Below are 14,723 nucleotides of genomic sequence, written 5' to 3'. Positions count from 1 at the left end.
TGGGGTACCCTGTTTCCTACTCTACCAGGGCTCTAAAAGCTATCATCATCTTGAAGGCTGAGAAATTCACACAACCTGAGTTTGGTATTCAGCACTTCTACTGCATTCATTTATTTCATTTTACAAGATCCATGAGGGTAAAGATTATTATTCTCATTTTCAGATAGTAGCTTAGAGAGTAGCTTTAGTAACTTGCCAAACATCAGCCAGCAAGAGGACAAAGTTAGGATCTAAACCACAGATCTGTCACTGCAAAATTCACACTTAGTCAATCAACTACTCTGCTTTACTATGACAAATTTGCTCCCAATCTCATCAATGTCATCATGCTGTGCTGAGGTCAAAGCAAAGAGAGCTTTTACAGGGATAGAGATGTATCATGTATAGATAAACACAGGGCAAGGAATCCCTTGTACAGACTTGAAAGCCATGATGTTAAGGAGTATCAAAATGAATGCTTATAAAGCTTGTGTCTAAATGTCCCCTCAAAGCCTCATGCAGTAATAGGTGGAGCTTTTCAAAGATGGCTGGATCCAGAGTGTGTGATGCTGGAATTGATTCATGGTGCAATGCTAGGCTCAAAGGCACTAGGATTAAGGGTGTGGGCGCTTACCACCCTAAGTAGTCTGGATAAGATATAAGGGACAGAAACCACGAACTGTCCACCAAGAACTGTTGCTCCTCTGCCATGTGCCACCCTGCCTTGGAGCCATCCAATTATGGACTGAAACCTCTACAAACTATGAGCTAAATAAACTTTTCCTTCCTTAACTTGTGGATGTTGGGTATTTTGTCTCAGCAATGAGAAAAGTAACTAAGACATAATCTGGTACCAGGAGTGAGGCTGTTGTTGTGACTGTACCTGATGATGTGGTTTAGGAGCCTGTAGAGCTTGCTTATGGAAAGGACAAGAGTTAGGAAAGGTTTGGAGATGCCAGCTGAAAAAAGTAGAGCTGGAACACCTGAGTCTGTACTTGAAGGTGGATTCTGGTAAGAGCTCAGAAGGCCAGAAGGCTGGTAAGTACTAGGCTTGGGAGGTTTCTGCTGGGCAGAAGGACTGCATTGGCTGTTGGACTCCAGATGATGTGTTATGGCTTAGCAGAAAGTTTGCCTGTATTTTGCTCATGTCCTAAGACTGAGATTAAGGCCAGTGGCCTAATTAATCTTGCAGAAGAAATTTCAAGGCTGTGGTATGGCTACTGTTGGGGGCTTTTAGCCAGATTTATGTTGAGAATCAAGAGCAAAGAGCCCAGCAGAATGATTTAAAACATGTTGAGTTTGGCAAGAATGGAAGCTCCAGTAAAGTTGTGGACTACAAAGATAGAGCAGAGGAGGTCTTGATTGCTAAGAAGGAATAGAAGAATAGAAAATATGGCCTGAGGGCACCACAAAAAGCAGAAGGACTCCACCCTTTGCAGCTTCAGTTGCAAAGGTGAAAGAATTTGCTTTGAGAAGAGAGCCCCAGAGCACCATGATCCAGAATGGCAGCACCCTAGGGAGGTTATTCCTCAAGATTTGATTCACAGGCACTCAACCCCTATAGCCAAGAGAGAAGGAAGCCTGGGTACTGGTCCAGCTGGTGGCAGACCTTGGCATCATCCATGTGTCACTGGTTTTAGGTGCGTGCAGAATGAAAGAGTTGTAGGATTGGGAAGGCTTCCACCCAGATTTCACAAGAAGGCCTGGGAGGCCAGGCAGTGTACTCCTGAGAGGGCAGTGTGAGAAGCATTGAGTGTGAAGCTGAAAGTACAGTGGAGACCCCAAAAGTTTAGAGAAGCCCAGAGCATGGATTGTCTGAGGAAAACTGGAAGGAGGGAGCAGAGTTAGCCCCAGAGAGAAGCCATGGGAGCTACACCCACTGGCAGTGTCATAGGGGCAGAGCCACCCAAGCCCTTTGGAGTTCACAACTTGTCACAGATTGCCAGGGATACTGGAAGTGGAATTGTGGGATTTCATGTTTGCCCTGCTGGATTTTGGACTAGCTTTGGTCCCATTCGTTTGTATCCCCCTGTCTGAAACTTTTGGAATGGAAACATCTATTTTGTGCCATTGAATGTTGGAAATGTTTAACTTTCTTTTCATTTGTTCAGGGGATCATAGCTAAGTGTTTGCCTTAAATCTCAGAGGAGAATTTGGACTTGGACTTTTCAGCAATGCTGAAACTATTAAGACTTTGGCAACTCTTGAAGATGGACTAAATGTCTTTTGCATAAAGTGATGTGCATGAGTCTTTGGTGGGGGGGACAGAATGTTATAGCTTGTGTCTAGATATCCCTCCAAAGCCTCATGCAGTAATAGGTGGAACTTTTCAAAGATGACTCGATCTAGAGTGCATGACACTGGAACTGATTCATGGTGCAATGCTAGGCTCAAAGGCACTAGGATTAAGGGCATGAATATGACCTGCCCTAAGTAGTCTGGATAAAAGGGGCAGAAAGACAGTTAAGGTCCCTTGTTGCTTTTGCTGTCTTTTGTCCACCATGAACTGTTGCCCTTCTCCCATATGTCACCCTGCCTTGGAGCCATCCAAATATGGACTGAAACCTTTATAAACTGTGAACTAGATAAACCTTTCTTCCTTTAACTTGTAGATGTTGGGTATTTTGTCTCAGCAAGGAGGAAAGTAACAGACAATGCTGAAGTCCAGAAGCTAGCCCTGGCCTGCCTCTCAGCACCCTCACCTGTTGCCCCACTCCTGTTCCTGCACTTCTGGTATTCTTTCAGCCCTTCAATATCTATCACACTCCTGATACCCAGAACCTTTGTACATGCTACTCACTCTGCCTAGAACATGTTGTCCTCCTCTTACCATTCCCCTTGACTTCAATAATAGCTAATGGAACTCCTAGTAGAGCTGAACATAACTTCCTTATAAAAATCCACACTGACTACCCTCATCCCCCATGGGTTAGGCCCCCACATTGTTTTTGAAAACATTTATTATAGCTATAATTATTTATGCAATTTAACTTTCCTCCACTACACAGCCTATTCCAAGAAGGGATGGAGCTTATTCTTGTTCACCTCTGTGCTCCCAGCGGTGAGCCACCCTGGGATCTCCACAAATATCTATTCAATGACTCAATAAATAAGGATAATAAAATGGGGTCATAGTGGAAAAAAATGTTCATTCTGTTCATTCAGCACATATTAGAATGCCTAGTAGAGTGGTGGTGAATGCCTAGTGCATGGGTGCCACATCAAACATGCAGAGCCCTCTCTGTCAGCACACAAGCCAAGATGCCCCAGCAGCCAAGGATCAGACATTCAGGTTTATGTAATTGCTGTGTTGGCACTTTGTGATAAATAAGTGGGATTTGGGTTGCAGTTTGGGCACTCAAGTCTCTAAAATGTTCTCTATCATTTGCCTAGTATGTGCCAGGCTCTATTCTAGGTACATATTTGGAAATGATGGAAATGAAACATGACAAAACTATAACAAGGATCTCAGGGAAATGGCATAAATATCCCATGAGAATCACTTGACGTTATAACTTCTATCTAGATGCCCCCCAAAGCCTCATGCAGTCATAGGTGGGAAAATTAAAGGTGGATGGATTCGGGTATGTAAATGTGGATTAAGGATGTGATACTGAGATTAAAGGTGTGATGCTGGGATTGAGGGTGCCCCATACTGGGTGTGGGTGGCATCAATCAATAAGCTTGCAGCCTGGATGGACTAATAAGGAAGAGAGGGAAGGCAGGCTTGCTGCTGTTTCTGCTGCTGCCACTGCTTTGATACTTTGCAGCCTTCTGCCTGCCCTGCCATGAACTATTTCTCTTCTGTGATGCCCCTCTGCCATGCTACCTTGCCTTAGAGCCCACCAACTATGAGCTGAAACCTCTATAAACTATAAGCTGAAATAAACTTTTCCTCCTCTAACTTAGGGGGTTGAATATTTTGTCTCAGAAACACGAAAGGTAACTAAGACACAAAACAATGGCAATTCAGTTATCCACTCCCAGAACAAGGCAATTGAGAAAGCCAAATGTACTCCTTTCCCAAAGGTGAGGATAGTGGAGTACTGCACATGATGTCTTCAGTTAAGAAAGAACCTGCTGTACAGGAAAAGAGAGGAGGGCAGGGATGAAGACAGTAGAGGCACAGGACATGCTCCTAGCAGAGAAGGTGTTTGAAGAAAGTAGGGAAAAGCTAGTAGAAAGGGATCAGGTAAGAGAAGGGTCTAGGTGAGAAAGGGATATATGTGTTTTGGAGATTGGACCCAAGAAAGCACGAAAGGACACCTGGGCCTGGATACCAGGGAGAAGACAAGAAAACAGTAGAATGGGGTGCTAGAAGTGTTGTGTGATGAAGGGAAGTGAGAACATGAAGAAAGACAGATATTTAGGAGATCTGCTAACAGAATCACAATTTTTTTTATGAGATTCAGAAGTACAAAGTTGAGAGTCCCATGGTGATTCATGTACTTTCCTGGAACCTGATGTGTTGCCAAGATCTGCTATAGAACACTGTGGTCTGGAGAGTGAATTTGGAAACAAATGACTATGCTGTTCAAGGGCCAGCTCAGGATCTGGGAAAGACTTTCCAGCAACAGAAGGGGTACATAAGACCCAGGTGCCCTCACGCTCAGATTTCCCAACTTTCTGCTCGAAGGCTAAGAATGTTATCTTTGAAATCTAAAGACAAGAAAAAGAAAGATACCAACAGATAACACATTGAGTGTTTGATATACAGCAGGAACTGTGAGAATTATGAAGTGCTCTGCAAATTCTCATATAATTGTCACATCAGTCCAATAAAGTAGCTGCAAGAAGTCTAACTATTTAACAAATATAAAGACTAAAACATAACTTGTGTTGAGAAGTAGGAGAACTGGGACACAAACTTAGGCTGTCTGAGTCTACACACTCTTAACCATCAAGCTATCAAGACAGTAATAGCTAACACGTATCCAATGTTTACTCTATGTATCAAGCAGTGTTCTTGTTTTTTTCAAGTAGTGTTCTCAACTTTATATATCTGTTAAATATTTAATCCTTAAAACTCTAAAGTAGAGAGTGCTACTGTGTCATTTTAAAGACTTAAAAACTGAGGCAGAGTGGTCAAGGAATCTGCACAACAGCACCGAGCTGTGAAGTCAAGCCTGGATTCAATCTCAGGCAGTCTGGCTCAAGTCTTTGTTCTCAGTTGTGATGATGACTCCTTACATGAGCCACCCCTCTACCTGGTGTCATGGGAAATATGTAAAACTAAAAGCTATCTTTTGTACTTAAGTTTTCAGGGTGCTACAGTTGAGAAACTCTTGGGTAAACTTTCACTTCCTTACTTGCCTGGACAACAACAAAAACAGAAAATCCTAGTGAATATCTTCTTTTTAAAAATTTTAGAAATATCTTCTTAATAGTAAGTATAAAAGCCCATTTCTCTTTGACTAATAAGCATGTACATCATTAAAAAACCCAGCTATAATTCTGTGTTTTGTTAATTGCTGCTTTTCCTTTTCATTTGTCCTGGACACTTTACTCAAGGGCCTGTTCCTTAGTACACTTCAGTCCCTATCCACAAATACAAAGGTTTTGATTTTCTACGGCTTTTCCCATTTTTATGAATCCTGAGGATTGCCATTTAGAAATCATTTGCTTAAAGAGAAGAACTTCATTTGCACTGCCAGGCTATGACAATCTTCCTACACAACTGGTTGCTCAAGTTTGTCCCAGTGAGAAGCAAGGTTTGGGGGAAGTTTGCTTAGGTCAGAAGAAAATAAGAAAAAACTAGCTTTGCCTGTAGTGTGCCACACTCGGAATCCAGCACCCCTGCCCCGTGATTTTCTCCTTGAAGAATCCTTAGGGGGCAAGTTTTCTGCCATGTCCTTAGTCTCACAAACAGAGGCCAAGAAATACAGAAAGGTTTCATAATAGTCGAAAAGGGGCAGGAAAAAAAAAGATTCTAAGTCCAGTAATTGTGTCTGGATTAACACTGATGCATACCAGCTGTGAAAAATATTTCCTACTTTGCAATCAGAGTCCAGCAGTTCAATATAAATGCACTAATCCTTGTAATTTTCTTGTAAGGCAAGCCATAGAGTACTTATTCCTTCATGGCAAAAGGAAGTAAAGTCTTGCCAAGTTCACAAAACTCAACAGACATTTAGAGCAAGTGAATCTTATTTCTTATATTCTCCTTTATGTCTTTACTCTTTTCTAAATAATTAAAATTGGTAACAATTTCTATTAGTTGTAGACCTTACATAGCTCCATTTCCAATAATATCGACAACAGTAATCTCTACTTATTGAGCACTTACTAGGTGCCAAGTACTGTGTTAAGCCCTTATACATATTTCCTTAACCCTTACAATCTCATTAGGAAAGAAACAGCACAATTATCTCCATTTTATAGCTGAGAGAGCTGATGTTTAGAAGAGGAAAGTAAGGGCCTGGGATTTAGCTCAGTAGCACTCCACCTGCCCAGCAAGTGCAAGGTCCTGAGTTTGATGCCTGGTACTGCAAAAAAAAAGAAGAGAAAAGTAACCTGACCAAGACAGGCATGTAGCAAGTCTTAATTTCAAAGCCACATTGGCTCTCACATGAGTCAAGCCCTGACCTACACATCACATGCCATTAAAAGCATGAAAATCAAAGTAATACCCATGTGGATATTGTTTTTAGCTGCTTTTCCAAGAAGGCAAGCAAAAAAACATGAATAACACTTTCACTCTAACTCGCTATAATTTAAAAGTGTGCTAAATTTAATCAAATCCAGGCACTTTCTTCAAAAGCCATGAAGTAAACAAATAAAAATCCATCAAGGAGCAAGAAGTGGATACAGGTGCTGGAGTTGAAACAAGGACCGCCTCTTACATACATTAAAGAATAAACAAAGTGCTGCCAGAAAAGCAGTACAAATGTCAAATGTATTGACTCTAATGAATTCAACATTGAACGAGGTAGAAGTTGTGTTAAATGGAGTAAAACGGTATTGGTCTGGTGCAATCATACATAAATAAGTATGATTAGCATGTAATACAACTATTTTTTTTTTGGTGCCGGGGATCAAACTTGGGTCCTTGCGCTTGCGAGGCAGGTGGTGGAACCACTGAGCTAAATCCCCGTTCCTACAACCAACTGTAATACATGAGGCAACAGAGGCATTTTCTCCAGGTATCAGCAACCCTAGTGGAAATTGTCATTTTACCTGTACATCCCTATTTTGGTATACCTCTTCTGCACTGCTGCTTGTACTACCACCCTCTTCCAAGATCACCCTGGGGTTACCTCAGATTCTTCCTTCTTCCTCAACAGTCAGACCTCATGAGTCACGTGTCCTCATAACCCTTCCTCTACATTTATCTAGATATCTGACACAGCCCCAACTTTAGCCACCAACTGTTGTCCAGCCTCATGCTCAGTCTTCAAAGCAATTTCCTCACCTGATCTTTCCCCTGTCCCACAGCCAAAGCAATTGATCTATATCATACCTATCAGAAGGTTATTTCTACATTCATGAACAGGGCCTGCCGGTTAGCCCATCTCATTCCAGGTTCTTATCTCTTCCCTTTCACAGGCTTAATTTTCTCCTTATCTTGACTATCCAGTCAAACTTCTTTTCCTTTTCCCTGACCAATCTTGTATGTCTGACATACAGGAACATACACCTGAATTTATCATTTAGATAAACTAATAGCTGTCTGCCTATATTTGCATATGTTCATGCTATGTACTATTTAAAAATTCATAGTCTCATGATTCAATTGTTTTCCAGAGGTCCAGCAGATGACTTTAATTTTTTTGTCTTGGTTTTTGTTATTTCATTTCTAGCAAAATTGTATTTACAAGAAAAATTTCCTTTACTTTTTTATAGTAAAGTAAATGATAGAATTTCATTAGAATTGAGGGTTTAAATGAAATTAATTCCTTATCCTCATTTTACCTAGGGGGAGCTAGCATCCTAGACAAGTTAGGGGATTTGTTCTCAATCACCACAGATGATACCTTCAGGCTTTTGATCATTACCCAAGTTTTGTGGGTTTTTTGCTTTAACTCTTTTATTGGTACATTTCAGGTATACAATACATTTACATTTATCATTGGGTGCTTGTACCTGTAACCTGTACATGATGTATCTTGGTTCTTATTTTTTCCCTGTTACCTGTGTGCCTTCCCCCCCAACACCCTTCCCTATTTACATAGACTTTGTTTCCATTTTTTTTGTTTTTTCATAATTTTTCCTTTCTCTTCTTTCCTTTCCCCTTCCCCTCCCACTTTCCCTTCCCCTTTGGACATTTTCTTCCTATTTAAAATTATCAATTATTCATTTTAATCCTTATTTATACTTTCAGTTTCTCACACTAGAGAAACTATTTGGTATTTACACATGTGTGTCCTATTTATTTCACTTAAGAGTATGGCCTCAATATGCATCCATTTAGCTATAAACGTTTCTAGTTTCTCGTTCTTTATGGCTGAGTAGTAATCCATTTTATAAAAAAAAAAAAAACCACATCTTCTTTATCCAGTTTCCAGTTGATGGGCACTTGGGCTGTTTCCAAGCTTTAGCTATTGAACTGTGCAGCTATAAACATGGGCATCACCCAACTTTTAAATGACTCACTCAACTTTACTTAACCTGATTAATGCAGGGAGTGGGGAGGCATACATCAGCATGGCCCATAGCACGGTGGGTCAAGGAAATGTTGGGCTGCTAATTGAAGCAAGTTCTTTATTGAAGAACTTTTTATATATCAATGTATACTATGACTTTCGAGAAGGACAATGGGAGGAATAAGAATACGCAATGCAGTGTTTCCCAAATTTGCTTATAATGGAATTCTTTGTTCAAAAAAACACCTGGTGCTACAGTTGTACAGAACATAGTTGTAAAAGGTTATTAGGATTTGGGGCCAGGGATTTAGCTCAGTGGTTCCAGTGCTTGCCTTGCAAGCACAAGGTCCCAAGTTTGATCCCTGGTACCAAAAAAAGGTTATTAGGGTTTAATGCATCACTGCTGATGAAGTCTGAGTAATAGGCACAAACCTGACAGGGGAAAAATGCTGAGAGACACTTTTTACCTTCCTTAAATATACATATCACCACAAACAACAGGTAATGTTTTTGGAGCACTTGACAATTTAAAAAAATATTTTAACATATAGTAACAAGCAAGAAAGTGTTAACTCTCCATTTTAAAATGTCTTTGTCACTACTAAAAGTGAATAACAGTGTCTTTTCCTAATTCACACACACACAAAAACCAGAAAGCATTACAAGGAAATGAATTCTTCGCATAGCCAGTGAGCTTGGGAAGACTCTCAGCCCCAAATGTGAACTGATGCTTTGGTTTTAGTCCCATGGAAACCTGAGCAGAGAACACAGCCATGACACTGACATGCCTATAGAAAAGGAGATGATAGAGAGGTATTGTTTAAAGCCAGTACACCTGTGGTAACTTGTTATGCTACAGTAGAAAATTAATATAGATATTTGCTAGGTTCAAAAGTCAGCAAAGGACACAATGAGGGCCATGCACATTATTTGGTAGAAATGTTGGTTGCTAATCCTTCTTAGAGGAAAATGAAACATTAAGTATCAAGGACTCAGTCACTACACATCTATAAATTTACTGTAAAAGAAATAATTAGAAATGCACATGAATGATTTTGGAGGTTTGGAAAAATACAGACATTGAAGATCTAGCACAGATGAATTGGGGTAAAGATAGCATTGGCTATCAGAGAGCAAGGGGAGCAACTGTGGATTTGGATTTAATGTTGGTTCTCGAAACACTTCCTGGGCCTAGCAGGCAGCATCTGTCTTCTCTACCTTTATGAAACTATACAGAAAGCTTGCATTTTTTTATTTGCTGAAGTTTGATTTCATCCTAGTTAGCTGGAAAGATCAGCAGTGTTGAAGTCATCCACAGCTGAAGCTGGTGAGCTGACTGTTCCTACCTCTGACACCGTAAGACTTTTCTTAATTAGGTCCTGAGACTCTCAGACTCATGTATTTCCCTTGATGATCTAATCATTTGTACTGAGATTCCCACTGCCAGTTTCTTCAGCCTGGATTCTGGCAGTTTATAGATCTGAATCCCAAGTTCTGAGCATATAATTTAAAATATTTACTATAAAAAATAAAGAGAAACTGAGCTCTGGGTGGGAGTCGCTGCTCAAAGTACTCGCAATGACCGGGCTGGGCCAGGGATGGACAGCCTCGGTGCCTGCTCGGTCTAGGAAGCCGATGACGCCAAACTTCTAGGGAGGGAGCGCCACGGTGGGCCACGTGCGGGGCTCTCTGGAAGTAGGTATTGTTAGGTCATGTTAGGTCCCTTGTGACGACGCGGTAACCAGTCGCAATAAAAGTTAAGGGGGAGGTTTTCTTGCCTCCGGCGGCAGTGCACCGGGGGCGTTCAGGGTTCTGTACGGGGCTCTGGCCTTAGGAGACGCGGGTGAGTGACTGAATGGCGGGAACACGGCCGGTAAGGGTGATGGGACAGAAGGGGATAGTGGGTCAGGGTGATTGGTTGAGCTAAATGCTGGTTTTCTAAGTTAAGTCTGTATTTTTATGAAATGGCATCACCTGGTTACAGTTAAGTTAAATTTTTCTTTCCCTAGTTAGGTTTTATCTCCTAAATGCTGTGGCCTGTCTCCCTGGGAGGCGGGGTGGGGTGTGGGTACCGTTTGTGTTTTCATTTTCCTGGGAAGAAACGGACTGACGTTAAGTTACCCTTGTGTGTATTGTCTTCAGCTCTGACAGATTGAGCGTGGCATTCGTCTTCCATGGATGTAAAATAAAGATAGCATTGTAAAAAATAAAAAAATAAAATAAAGAGAAACTAATCTGGCCACCCTATAAAATAAACTAGCTTCTGTTTTCCCAATCTGCTACTTTCCAAATTCATTCAGAGACTAGAAGGCTGGCCCTGACTTTTGTGACTAGCACCTTGGCAGCTCCAATTCCTGGCTGGAACGAGAAATGCCAAACCCTAGCTCGACCTTCATTCAACAACTGTGAGGACAGTTCTAAGACAGCTCTCACTGGGGCGGGCTGGACCTGGCCTTCCACCTATACCTTCCTCGAGCAACTCAATAAATTTTCATTGAGGACGTGCTAATGCTAAGGCTAAAAGATAAGAGCTGGTCCCTTCAGCCAGGAGGCTTACAACCTAGGTGAAGCAACCAACTACATACAACTACCATGTAACAGAGTAAAAACATCATATGTGCTAATAAATAAAGATTCTGGTAATGTGCAACAATATTTGTTTGGATATAGAAAGTAAACTCTGGTACAGCACTTCAGAATTCAGTATTACTACTAGATCATAGTAATATAAAGCAATAAAGATCATAATAGCAGCAGCTACCTTTCGTTGAGCAAGTTCTACATGTCACATTTAGAGCTTTTTCAGACATCTAATACTCATGAGTTTCTGGATTAGGTGTGATTTTCATTATTCTCAGTTTACAGGTGAGAAAAACTGAGGCTTGGGAAGACGAAGTAAATTACCGACGACTCCTGAGCTAGTTAACAGGGGATCCAGGACTCCTTCCAGCCTCAGCTCTGAACTGCTCACTAGGCATAACACATTCCACTATTACGAAAACTCGAAGAAATACAGACCCTTCCAGAACTTTTCCCTTCAGAAAGAGCTCCTTGGAACAATACACTTCAGCTTCACTGGGAAAATTTAAGTGCATATTCAAGGCGATTCATCAGCAATAGCAAATGGCTTATTCCAGTCCAGACTGTTTCAATTTTCAAGAACCAAATAAACGTTTAGTCATGGAGTCATAGAATAATAAAATAAAATTGAAAATGAAACCTTGGGGAAATAATATGAATCACACCTTACAACTATAAAAATCCAAAAATTATTCCTCTTCATGTTCAAAGGTAACTATTGGTTAACTAGGAATGAGACATGATGTTCACTACCTTTATTTCCAAAGCAATGACTAATTTTGCAGTCCAAATAGAAAAGACACTTTGTAGGGCTGGGGATTTAGCTCAGTGGTTCTGCCGTCTGCCTCGCAAGTGGAAGGTCCCAAGTTCGATCCCCAGTACCAAAAAAAAAAAAAAAGAAAAGACACTTTGTGCTACCTTCATTCCTTTTTCTTATTTTTAAAAAAGAAAGAGAAGAGGGGGAGAAATGTTGCCTGCCTTTGTGCTTAAGGAAATAAAATGCAATATGTTTAAATTGCAATGCAGAATCTAGGTGTGTTTTTACTAGCATTATTTCAATTTTCTCCAAAAACATCTGTAAAATAAATTACCAATGAAAAAACTGCACAGAAAATTTTACAGTCAGACAATACAAAGCAACAGATTTATCAACTGCGCTTCTCCTAGCTTCCTCAGCCTCTCCTTAGATGTTCTTCATTATCTACAACGGAGAAAAAAGGGGAAAGGAAATATCTCTTATCTTTCCTCAAAGATTTGTTTATCTCTTCAAACTCTGACTTTAGGGGGAAGATGGAAATAGAGAAACAGCAGTCCCTATGCTCCATCAAAGGCAATTAGCAATACTTCTTTGAATTTTAAAAACAAGGCTTTTGATTTCTCACAGGTTTCCATTCAGGTACTCTCCATTTCGATCTTTATTAAGTCAATCATTAGACAAATAAGTACTACGTACGAACAACCTATTTTGTGTAAAGCATTATCCTGGACAGAAAGGGGTACAAAACTAAATAAGAAATCTGTCCCTTAAAGAACCTTTAAACCTAGAATTCATAGGAAAGTGTTCGGAACCAGAACCAACAAAGTTAATGTGGGGGTAGAACAGGAATCTGGAGAAATTAGGGAAGGAAGAAACAATCACTTTTAAAATTTTATACACCAATTTTTCTTTAAAAGAAATGGGTATTACTTTTTTTTTTCAAAATTTAAACCTAGAGATAAGAATTTTAAAAACACAAATTAAGGGACCCAAGTAATGAGTCAGATGACCCAAAGCCTATCTGTAGGTCTGTAGGCAACTGCTTGTCATTTAAATTTGATTCCATTAACAAGAATGCAGGTGTTTACCAGACTGAGCTGTTTTCAAGAATTATGCACTATATTCAGTCCCAGCACATTTCAACTCTGAACCCAGGTGACTAAGATTGCATGGGAGTGGTCTCATAATAATTATTCTATAAAGCTCACTGACCTCCCACACTGACACTTGTTTAACCATATAATCAAAAAATTCCACCCAGTTCTGATATGTATATGGTTAGCTCCAAAATGTACACAATAACATATCTTTTTGATGAGCATAATTTCTTTTCTGATGCATCAGTTTTTCTTCAAATGGGCAATAATGATGAAGATGACTGGACAAGCAACTGCAGCAGAGCAGAAGAACCCTGAAGGTGATATCCTCCTTGTGTACAGCACCTTCAACTTCTGGAGAGCTCCCATTGCCAGCATCCACACCTTTGAAGTGGACTTGCTCTAAGGTCAAGATTTCTCTCTCCTGCCACCTTGCCCTCATTGCTTTCCCTTTCCAGCACCTTCCTTCCATCCCTTTACCATTTTACTCTTGTTCTCTTCCCTCTGTTGTGTTCATGGTGCTGATGAATCTGCTCGCTGAGTTGTATTTATTTATTTATTTATTTAATCTATCTATCTATTTATTTACTCCATTCCTCTCAAAAGCCCTCAAGCCACAAAATAGGGGCTCAAGCAATGGAGTATTGGATCACAGGGGCTCCACTGCACTCCCACCCTGGGATTATCAACTTCAGAAAGTAGTCCTTATGGGGGCTAGTATATAAGTCCTTAAGGAGTAGTATACAGTACAAAATGGAAGGCTGATTTTTAAAAATTCCATTTTAATCAGCTTCAAAGATTGCTCAAACCTTCCTAATTTTCTGCTCCAGGCAAGGAAACATAAATATTTCTTAAAGGGTTGGAAAAACCTTGCAAGTTTTAATTTGACATGACTTGCTACAAAACAAGATTTCTAAAAGGCTAAAACTCTTGCTTTTTCAACCCTGCTCCTTCTTGTAATTCATTCTTTTCCCCAGAGAAATTAGGGTACTGAAAGGTATAAAACAAGAGGAATCAATACCTCATGAAAAAGGAAAATAGGGGAAAGTACGAAATCATTTCAGAAATAGCTAAGCTTTTTCAGAAGAGTGTATCTTTAGCCTATTCACTTTACAACTTTGTTCCTAAATGGGCTGAAAACTTGCTGAGAAAAATCAGATTTCAAATCTTAAGAAATCTTGCTGACTGGTAGGATAAATTGTAAGGTTTTGATTAAATCTTCTAAAGGGGACAGGGTTTGGGCCTTAGTATTTTAATCTTGCCCTCTTGCGTTTGGAATATATAATACTGATCAGTGGACCTCAGGCCCAGTTCTTTAGCTACTTTAAGACTATGAAACAAACAATTACCTTTGACCCTACACCTTGTTCCCACTTCTTTGAAAATTATTGATGTGTGCCACCATTTACTTGTTTATTTAATAAAGAGACTCCCCCCCAAAATAAAAGCACTTCACAAAATGGACAGAACATACTTAAGTTTTATAAAATGGCAGGATCTTAAGTAGTAGAAAGAGCATTAGCCAGCTTAGGCAAGGACTTAGAGGTTACTAGGAAACAGACTAATGCTATTTGAAACAGCTCCACACTGGGAATAACCCAATTAATTGACTGTTAACAGGCAACTATGGAGAGTAGGATACTCATGAACAGAACAGAAAATATCAAGGAAAATGCAGAGGCTGCAACTGCATGGGTAAAGCTCACAGACATGATGTGGGTGTAAAAC

The 14,723-nt window shown here is 40.2% G+C and overlaps 1 protein-coding gene and 1 long non-coding RNA gene across 2 annotated transcripts in view; one reads left to right on the top strand and one right to left on the bottom strand.

Moving 5' to 3' along the window:
* Plce1 (phospholipase C epsilon 1) overlaps positions 1-14,723 on the bottom strand; it is a 376,383-nt gene that overhangs the window by 303,324 nt on the left and 58,336 nt on the right.
* LOC110347779 (uncharacterized) lies at positions 10,327-12,044 on the top strand. Its single transcript, XR_002392571.2, has 2 exons — positions 10,327-10,404; positions 11,420-12,044. It is a non-coding gene; the product is annotated as an uncharacterized LOC110347779 (long non-coding RNA).

This window comes from Heterocephalus glaber, unplaced genomic scaffold (genome assembly GCF_053883595.1).
Source record: "Heterocephalus glaber isolate CG9 unplaced genomic scaffold, H.glaber_assembly_v1.0 deba00001497, whole genome shotgun sequence".
In the NCBI taxonomy this organism is placed as follows: Eukaryota; Metazoa; Chordata; class Mammalia; order Rodentia; family Bathyergidae; genus Heterocephalus; species Heterocephalus glaber.
Note: the sequence above shows the minus strand (reverse complement) of the source record. Positions and strands in the feature narration are given on the sequence as shown.